The sequence below is a fragment of the Rhagoletis pomonella genome, unplaced genomic scaffold (genome assembly GCF_013731165.1).
Source record: "Rhagoletis pomonella isolate Grant_MI unplaced genomic scaffold, Rhpom_1.0 Rhpom_scaffold_00003, whole genome shotgun sequence".
NCBI lineage: Eukaryota > Metazoa > Arthropoda > Insecta > Diptera > Tephritidae > Rhagoletis > Rhagoletis pomonella.
The window spans coordinates 71,573,679-71,584,275 of NW_023458557.1; the positions used below are offsets into that span (position 1 = coordinate 71,573,679).

General features: G+C 32.4%; 1 protein-coding gene across 4 annotated transcripts in view; it reads left to right on the plus strand.

Annotated features, from left to right (window-relative positions):
* Positions 1 to 10,597, plus strand: part of LOC118735465 (general transcriptional corepressor trfA) — a 36,935-nt gene that overhangs the window by 1,003 nt on the left and 25,335 nt on the right. The window lies entirely within an intron of this gene.

Genomic DNA, 10,597 nt, shown 5'->3' on the forward strand with positions numbered 1-10,597 from the left:
AGAAAAGAGGCCGCGCCGCGTAGGAGTGTCTTAAAGCAAAAAAAGAAACAAACCAATGTTAAAATTTTGTTTTTTCAATTTTAAAGTACAAAAATGTTTGAATTGAATATGATATGATATTTTAAACATGTAATTAAAACAAAAATTTAAATTATAAATGGTTAATAAAAAAGAAAAAACACCCAAGGCCAAAATTTTTTTTTGAGTTTTTTTTCTATTTAAGTGATATACATACATACATTCTATATACGAAAAAACTCGAACCTTAAATAAGGATTTTCCAAAATATCTCAATTCATACGCCACTTATCGTATGTGGAGTTATTCGTTTTGATGTAAGCAATATACATTATAAATGTGAACCGTAAGGAGCCATAAATGCGCAATTTTAAATATATTTCCTCAGGTTCTGAGCTAAGTTTGAATTTTCAAGTCTCTAGTTCATCGGGAAGTTTGTTGAAAATCGATTTCAAAATTTGATTACGTACAGGGTAAACTTAATAAAGGCTTGTCATTAAATGTGTTTATTTAGTGAATTCATTAACTTAAAGTCTTTCATTTTATACATTTTGGAACGATTTTCCGTCATCCCTTTTAAATTTGGTTTGGATACAAACCGTTTTCGGCGTTGTGGCATTTTCAGTGTAACTTTTCTTCTTTAAATTTTTGATTAAATATCCTGATTTGAGTTCTATGAACAATCTTGGTTGAGGGGATAAGCCTTGCACGAATTGCATAGTTCACTCTACCCAGATTGTACTGTATTTCAGAAAAAACACAAAAATTGTTTTTATTTTCTCTTCTGAAAGCTAAATATCGTCCTTTTAAACAAAAGAATAACAAACACCTTTTTTTATTTATTACAACAAAAGTTGCCATTTTATGAAATTTTTTTGGAATAGTGTACGACGCTTTTTGTTTAATTTTATTGCAAATTTTTTATTTGGTATCGAAAAATTTATTTGAGACATTTTTTTCAGATGGTTATGCTCTGATATTAATTCTCAGTATTTTTAGCCTTAAGAGGCTTCCAGACGTTATATATGTAATTAATTTTATAGAGAAAATTAATTCTTTTTAGTGGAAAATTAACTTTACAAAAATACGAAATACATTCATGCATATTGCAGACAACGAATTTTTCGATTTTTGCCCACTAAGGCGGCACTGTCCCATGATGCGACATAAATACGTCCCGAGATCCCGAGATGTACATAGTGGGCATTAAATCCCGGGATTCTTTCCATTTCCGGAAATCCCGGGATTGCAGCTCCGGGATCCCGAGATTTTCACTGATTCATTTACAGAATGAAAGAGATGTTGGTAACGAAAAAAATAATTAATTTGACATGAAACACGAGAAATACAGAATACCAAATTTTTAATTCAAAGTGAACTTGAGCCATTTGCAATTGAAAGTGAATTTCAGGACCTGCCTGAATAACTGTTCTGGTTCAAATATTTTGTGCACGAACTATGTAATAACGCATAATCTGGTAGCAATTGAAAACACAACAAGCTTTTATAGTGTGACAGAGTTGTTCTTCATTTTACTTTGTTGCCTTTTTTGGAAAAGGATCTCTGCAAATACGAGTAAATATTTTTGACAAGTAATATAGATATTTTAGAATAAAAATATTTAAACATCAAATTACATACTCTTTTACTAAGGGGCATTATGCTCCCCTAAAATGCAAGAAGTTGTAATGAAGTCGAAATCCCGAAAAATCTCAGGCCCCGTGATTAGAATTTTTACATCCGAAATCTCGATTGTTAAAATGCTTCAGGATTGAATGCCCTAGTACATACATATGTATATACTTGTTTCTGAGCAATAACAATAATTATGAACCATGATCGCAGTGACGTGACACTAAGAGAAATAAAACTAGAAAAGTGCTTAGGTGTTTTATTTAATATAATTAAAAGTTTTAATAAAATTAAAAAAAAAGTTTCCTAAGGACAATGAAATTGTTAAAAATGTTTAGTTTTGGTGAAAAGTTTGAAGAAACAAAATATTTATGTACATATATGCATACATCCTGTCTAGAAAAATAACGGGGACCGGATGATTTTGCTAAATACATACATAAGTATGTACGTTTAAGTTATATTATATAACTTATACATGACTATAAAAAAGGTGAATCACAAAATTTTAAAATCTTAACAGTTCTATGCAATTCGCAGCAGTATAATTGTGCCAATATAAAATCTTACATATACTACAATATATAGAAATTAATTGCTTATTTTGTACCAAACCGAATTTCTCCACGGATTTTCTGGATTTGGCTATTTATTCTACTCGTTATTTGCTGCAGAAAGTCTTTTGAAAAAACCCACACCTTTTCTAGAAGACGCCAGAATTTTTAGTAGAATTGAAGACATACTTAAGTACATTAAGACATACTTAAGTACATTCTCCTTCTCTCCTTTATTGGCGCTGTAACCGCCTAGGCGATTTTGGCCGAGTCCGAAACAACACGCCAGTAATTTCTGTTCTGTGCCAACTGACGCCAATTGGAAATGCCAAGTGAAGCCAAGTCCTTCTCCACCTGGTCGTTCCTACGCAGATGAAGCCTTCCTCTTCCTCTGTTACCAGCATCGCTGCACGAACGACATGGCCAAGCCAGCGGAGCCGCTGTATTTTAATTCGCTGCACTATGTCTATATCGTTGTAAAGCTCATACAGCTTATCGTTAAATCGTCTGCGGTATTCGCCATCGGCAACGTGTACAGGTCCGTAAATCTTTTGCAGAATCTTTCTCTCGAAAACTCCAAGAGCCGCTTCATCAGATGCTTTTATTGTCCATGCCTCCGCGCCATACACCAGCACAGGCATAATGAGTGACTTATAGAGTGTGATCTTTATACGATGAGAAAGGACTTTACTTCTGAATTTCCTACTCAGTCCAAATAAGCACTTGTTGGCAAGAGTGATTCTCCGTTACAGGAAATTATTTAAATTTAAATTGAAAGTCATGTGAATTTTAATTAGTTATAGATCCCAATGTACACAAAGCAAACATTTTGCCATTCTTTGAGACATTCTTGATTCTCAAGTGGATATACATACAAAAGTTTTCTTCAAAATTTTTCCCAAGGCTTGACTGAAATTTGAGTTACCATTGATATCAAAGCTTTTCTTAAGTGGGGAACACATACTATTTCGCATACAAAAAATTTGCCTTTTTGTTTTGAAAATTGGTTGGTTCTTCAATTGAGATACACTTAAAAATCAACATTGGAAATTGGAAATCTCCACTTGACCTCCAACCAATATTGCCAGTTTCACAGTTTTAACCGTAAATTACATTTTTTAGACAAGCTTACAGTTGCTTAACTACCACCAATACAATTTACAGTTTTGAACGAATTGGTTTAAATTTATCTTTCGGTTGTTTTGTAAGTCAATCTCTACGACCAAAGGGTACCGAAAAGGAGCAACGTCTCCTCCATTGAAAGAAATTGTTTAAGCTGTCCTGTGCCCTACAGTCGCCACAGCAAATGTGGAAAAGATACTTTTCCAAATCAATTTGAATAAAATAAAAAATAAAAAAGAAATTACAAAACTCTCTGGTAGTTTAGAACTAAAGACTTCTTAAAAAAATGATTGAGGAGGTACTAAATAAAATCAAATGCTCAAAAAATTAACAAAGCAATTTACGATGTGTGTGCAATGTGATTTAAATGTCCAATTTTATAAAAACTTTTTTTGTTTAGTTAAATATAATTTTAACAGTTTATGTTATTTTATTTTAAGTGAACCGTTTTTTTTTTCATGTATATTTAATGAAATGGAAAATCCTAAATTTTTTAAAACCTCTCTTCGTTTTGGAAGGTTGCAGTTGTTTAGTCAAAAATAAAGCTTTTTGGGAAAATTACAGTTTTTTGAATAAAACTCTGCTCCAACCCAAATTTTTCTTGGGATACCAACCCGCAGTACAAATCTGAAAACGCCGGTATGGGCGGGTTTGGGGCGTAACAATTGAACGTCGGAATGATCGGGATCGGCATTGAATAGTTAGTCACGCGCCCATCTCTAATATGAATACTTCCCATAGCAAAAAGGAAAGAGTGACACCGTTAATCTTCAAATGCCTAAAACTACAGTCATGGACAGGTAAAACTATGCTAATTGTCTTTCCAAGACTGTACTATTTTGACCGCATATTCTGAACATTCCTCCGGATGTGCCACAATCATATATTTTACGTGATGGCAAACATTTTTCCAGCAAGAAATTTCAACTTCTCTCCTGCCACTTTGCGCTATAAATTTTTGATTAATTAATCATTTTTTGGTCTGCATAAACGCGATGTGAACAAAAATCATGATATTGTCAATGTTATTGTGGCTTATTAACATTTAATTTTAATATTTTTATTGAGCTTTGTACCACGATTATTTGATTAGGAAAAATGGAAAAAACAACAAAGTCTAAGCGGTAGAAGTTTTAGCAGCTATGTATTTCGGAGACACCACATCTCCTCATCAGACTTCGTTTTTCTAGACTTTCAGCAGGGATCGAACCCGCGTCCATGATAATTCGTATAAATTTTTTGCTCGATGAACAGAACTATTATTTTATTAATTTGTTGGTATACATTTTATTAGGAGCCAATGATCATTGAATGCAAACAAGCGCTTGAATTACTTTTTTTTTTTTAATTTTCTTTTTGTCTAAGTGTTGTATGTACTTAAATTTGTATGTATGCATAAGAGGGCTGCATGAAGTCATTCAAAACAGCTTATGAATTATTCATATACAATACGAATTGATGGTTTTGGCCTCAAATTTTTTTGAATTTGAGTGAATACCTGTTCTGTGATGTTCGATAATGAGCTGGATATCACTTTCTCTCTTGTTACTATGGTTTCCATTTTTTTTCGAACCCATCTCGAGTGTATTTCCAATATACTATAAACGTTGGAAAGCTAAGATTTTATATCGAAGATCATTTTCGAACGTTCGCCAAAATGTCTATTGGGTACAAACATACATATGTATGTATGTATGTATTGCTGGGCTCCTATTGCAATACGAACAAATTTGTTTGTAGAAAAAACTTTAACCGAAATGAGTTTGAATGATTTGAATATTTTCCATTCATTCATTCACATTCTTCCACTTGAAGGTAGAAAGTTTAAAACAAAATATATATTCATAACTTAAAAAATTCGAAACGCTGAGTGTTTTGTATGTGAAGTAAAATATTCAAATGTACTGTACTCTGTTTGGCTAGAAGTTTGAATGAATTCAGGCAGCCCTCTAGTATACGTGTACAAATGTAAATAAGTAAAATATTTAGCTACAAACAATTCTATGCAAATCGACATAAGTGGATGAACTGAAGGAAATTCTAAATCTATCGATTTGCTTGTGCTCCAGTCAGGAACGCTTCAGCTTCAATTGAAAAATTCAGCAAACGAACATTGCTAGACACAACAGCAACACAAATTGTATTCGATGTAATTTTCAATAATACTCCATGTATGTATATATGTATGTACATACGTACATACTATGTAGGTACATACATAAGAACATTTGGTTGCACGCGTAATTTCGCTAAAAATAGCCGCATAGGTTCATATAAATTCGATTCGATTGCTTTCTTATTCTGTGTTGCTAACATTCCTATCTCGTTGTCTTAGCACAGCTTTGTTGATGCTTTTATATGAGCAAACGGGCATATAAATATACACACAAACATACAAATGTTTATATGTAAATGGCATACATATTTGTAGAATTCTTGTATACGAAGTAAATATATTGAATTTTTGTAAAAAAAATTTTGCTTATTTCAACCAAAAAAATGACGAATGTTCGAAGTTGAAACCTACAAGAGAGTCCCAAACAACTACTCTCGATGACGTTTTTCTCGAAGTATGTACATAGATAAGATAAATCGCTCATACGACACGTCGCACAGTGCTTCACTTCCATATAAAATGAGGGCAATAATTGAATTATGGAAGGACTAAATCAAATTTTTTTTCTTTGTGAACTTAGGACGCTAAATTCGAAAATGCAACGTGTTTTTTTTTATAAAATTTGAGTTCTTGTAGCATTTAGTTATATGTATGTAAGTAGGTCGTTCGGTTCAAAAAAATAGGGCGTCAAATTAAAGGGCTTGGCCTATTGATGTGCCATAAGGTCTTGTTTTCTAGAAAAAAGGTTGTCACGTGTTACAGAATTAAATCCAAATTATTGAATAAGTTAAGTCAATTACTAAAATATGGGTACCAATCGAAATGGTTTTGAAAAGGCTTTACTTTCTTTTACTACACGCAGGGGGTTGCTATGTGGGTGTCAGACGAAATATGCTTAAGAAGGTTTTAGCTTGCAAATATTTTGAAGAGGCTGGCTACTGATCTTTAAAGTTAAATTAAATTATACAAAATTAATGTATATCAAACGAAATAAACGGGTTTAAACGCCCTAAAAACGTCTGGATTCCCGCCAGGCATATGCAGTTAAGTTATTAAGTCTAAAGTAGGTATTACACGATTTGTGATTTGCACATATTTGTACATTTTGGCAGTCACAGAGTGGTGTTCTCTAGAAATTTTTAACAAGAATGAGTTCAGCTCAATAAAATAATTTCCAGACAACCCCACTCTGGAACTTTGAAAATGTGCAAATCCGTATAAATGGCCAAATCATGCGAACCCTGCTTATGAACATACATATGTACATAGTATACTTTGAACATATACAGATATGTATATAAATAAACATTGGGACATAAAAAAAAATAATAAAATAAAAAAATATTTTATGTATTAAAAAACAACGCATTATGTGAGATAAGGCTCAAAAATAACAGGCCTTTGTTTTCTCTTTCGAAAGCTAAAATACCGTACATAATTTTAAATAAAAAATATAAAAACTCTAGATCGCCCTCACCCGCTTCGCTGAGTGTATGAAATTTTTGCGTGCTACATTGAGTAAAATTTATTTCAAGAAAACTCAATTCAAAAACAGGAGGTTTTAAATTTGTTTAACCATCTTCAAAATATTTTCAAACTAAAATTTCTCACTTGTCATAATTTTTCAACTCAATTGAGATTTTAAACAAATGAAAACCCTTTACATGTAGTTTTGAAATTAAGCCCTTTTAAAATCAGTTGGATTGATTCCCATATTGTAATAATTCATTTAAATTATTTAATGGTTTGAATTTAACATTTTGAACGGTTGGCAACCTTTTTAAACCTCTTTCGTCTAACACTCATATTGTGATACATATTCAAAACCATTTCGTTTCATACCAATATTAACCAAGATATATTTTGAAAACCGTTTTTGTGTGCGCAAAGTTCAAGAACGGCCTAACCGATTTTTTTTTTGAAATTTCCGACACCTGATTCAGACGTCTCAAGGATTATTATAGGCTAAATAGGCGTGGAACCTCCCATAAAAACCGAATTTTTCATACCGAATATCTCTGGAAATGTTCATGGTAGAGTACTGGAACTTGGTGTGGAGATATATGAAAACAATCCTATACTCATGGAGAAAAACGGGCTATTTGAAAAAAGGCGTGGCGCCGTACAAACGTATATATAATTCATCTGTAGGTGTGTTTGTGAGTGAAATCCTCCTAAATACTCGGACGGATTTTAAGGAAGTTTTTTGTGTGTTTTTGAGTAACTATCTGGATAGTGTAGATTCACAAATTCACCCGCCAGTTGGCACTGGAGTTGAGTTATTACTAAAAATCTTATTGATGATCCACTTTGGCTAATATTCAAAATATGTTATTACGAATAATCGCCAAGTTAGAAAAGGTGCCGTGAATGTCAGAACATATAAACCTGTTGCACCATTGAGTATATCGAATTTTTATGTGTTACGATAAATCAAGCGCCAAAACCATCGCGCGCCTTTTTCCGTTAAAAAATTCAAGTAAAAAAAATTATTTTCACTTAAATTGCTTTTGTGAAACTTACTTTTAAGGTATTTCGTCTGAAATAAGTCTATGTATATAGGATTTCTGTAGAACAATTATTCGCATCCATTTTGAAATTGCCACCAACTATACTATAAAGTTTCTTGGACAGCTTTACTATAGAACCGGATCATTGTTGCCACCAGGGAGTGAAGACGAAATGTTCTTCAAATTTATTTCGTTATGAGATTAACCGTTCCATGAAGTGTTACACAATTAGAGAATTTCAAGAACTTCATCACGGATATAACGCTTTCGTTAGGTTATTTATGGCGGAAAACGACCACCAAACCATAATCTTAGCCGATGAGCGTGCCAATGGAAATCGTAAGCCTGAATTGTTGTTGAAAATGTTGGACCAAAAAGTTTCAATAAAAAAAAAACTAATTATTTTGTGCGGGACGAAGTTCGCCGGGTCTGCTAGTATTATAATATTTCATTTAAACTAATTAAGTTGAATTTTTAAAAAGGTGGCAACCCTTGAGAAAGACTTCAATATTATTCAAAACTTTAAAACTAAAGGTCTCTTAACAATATTTTGTTTGACAACCATATTTTAATTCTTCAGATGGCTTGCGTATAATTAATTTAAATTTTACTTTTCAAACAGGTGGCAATCCTTTTCAAAATATATTAAACTACAGCTTTTTTAAGCCTCTTGACATCCATTTTTTAATATAATTTTCAAATAAATAACTCCCTTAATTGAAGTTGAATTAGATTTTTTTAAAAGGTGACAACCCTCTTCCATGAGCAGAGAATGATTTTATATATCTCCATACCAAGTTCCAGTAATCTACCAAAAATATTTTCTGAGAAATGTAGTATGAAAAATTCCGTTTGGAAGGTGCCATGCCTAATCGAAATTAAATGTATCCTATATTTTAAGTTGGGCTAAATAACAGCAGTGTACAAAATTTCATGATGAGCGGTTGAATAGTTAAAGCGGGAAAGCTGGAAAGCGTAGCAAACAAACAAATTCACTTTCGGATTTATAATATTAGTAAGGATATTTTCACATACATATGTATGTATAGCTTCCATTCCTTCCATTAAAAGTTGCCTTCTTTTTTTTAATTTATAAAAAAAATTGTCTTATAGTTAATAGAAAATTGTCTTATAGTTAATAAAGAAACGTCAAACTAAGTCTGCACAAGGTTTTGCTCTGGTTACAATCTTACAAATTAAATTTGTTGGCCTGTAGTTATAATAAAAATAAAGTCGACGCTAACGTTAAAAGCAGCTTTTTGACATAACTCTCAATTTGATATCTGTCAAACAAACTTGCTTTTAACTTTAGAGTCGACTTTATTTTGACTATAACTACGGGTCATTAGCTTTAATGGCTTCCTGGCAGTACCAAACAGGTTGATATTGCAGATTACGATTTTCTCGATTTTTGCCCATTAAGGCATCACTGTGCAACGTTGAGAACTGACTATATGAATAATTATGTAGGTAGGTACATTAAGTTGGTTCAAAAAAACTAAAGTCGGAATTTTAATGGTCTCACCCTCTGGGGTTGTTCATTATCGAAAAAATATACCTCTACTTTTATTTAATAATTTTTTAAAACTAATGATTTTTTATTAGTGCCCCAAATGCATTTTTAGGGGTTTTAAGCGGACTTACAAATTATAGTTAATATGAAAAAATGGTTAAATAAATAATTGGGTATTATTATTGGGACTCTCGTGCAGAGAAGCAGAGTTTTCCAATCGGAAAATATTGATTTTTAAGAATCCCATACCATTTCTGCGAAAAGTTATTTTTTTCCCATATAAAATACATGGAAAACTTTCAGCGCTTTGAGCGACCTCTAAATATTTTTTGATTTCAAAATGAAGGGGTAAGTTTTTTTCGGTAGAGAACAATCCTAGGGGGTGATAGAAAAAAAAATCCGACTTTACTTTTCCACATGCATTTTTGGACCACCCTAAGGTATGTACATACATAAGACTGCAGTTGCCAAAGGCACTCCCAAAATATTTCAAGAGGGTAAGGCCATTCATAAATCTATAGGATGGATAAAGAAAGAACGCTTGCAACCGTTTGCTTACTTTGGTTTGAAGGCTTATATCGGGCAGATTTGGCGAGGTAAAACTTTCCACCCTAGTCACACCCTAAGAGCAGCAAAATTGAGTTTTCTTTATAACTTTTAGATTTTTAAGCGGATATATGCATATATACATACATACATACATTTCTCTTTATAATCTTTTATCGTGAACAACTATCACTATTCGATTTTTAACAAGAGCTCTACATTGTAGTGATTTTCTAAAAGTGTATGTAAGCATGGCCGAAATTGGTCATGAATTCACTACTTTCCGTACAAAAGAACAGGATTAGTTCGGCGGAGGGAATATTTACACAGATTTCTGAGCTGTAAACAGAGACCAAAAACGAATGAACTAACGCGTCAGCAGATTCAAACCTGCAGAGGATCAAATATATGTATTTATACTTATGCCCATATTTTATAAATAAATGGCAGGGATGGAAAATGGCGAGACACCAAAAACTAATTTTAGGTCGTAGACTGTTTTTCTAGATCAGATCATTTTCCCAAGATATTTTCATTTTATGCTTTCATTGTGAATGAAAAAAGTCAAACTTTAATAGGGAAAACC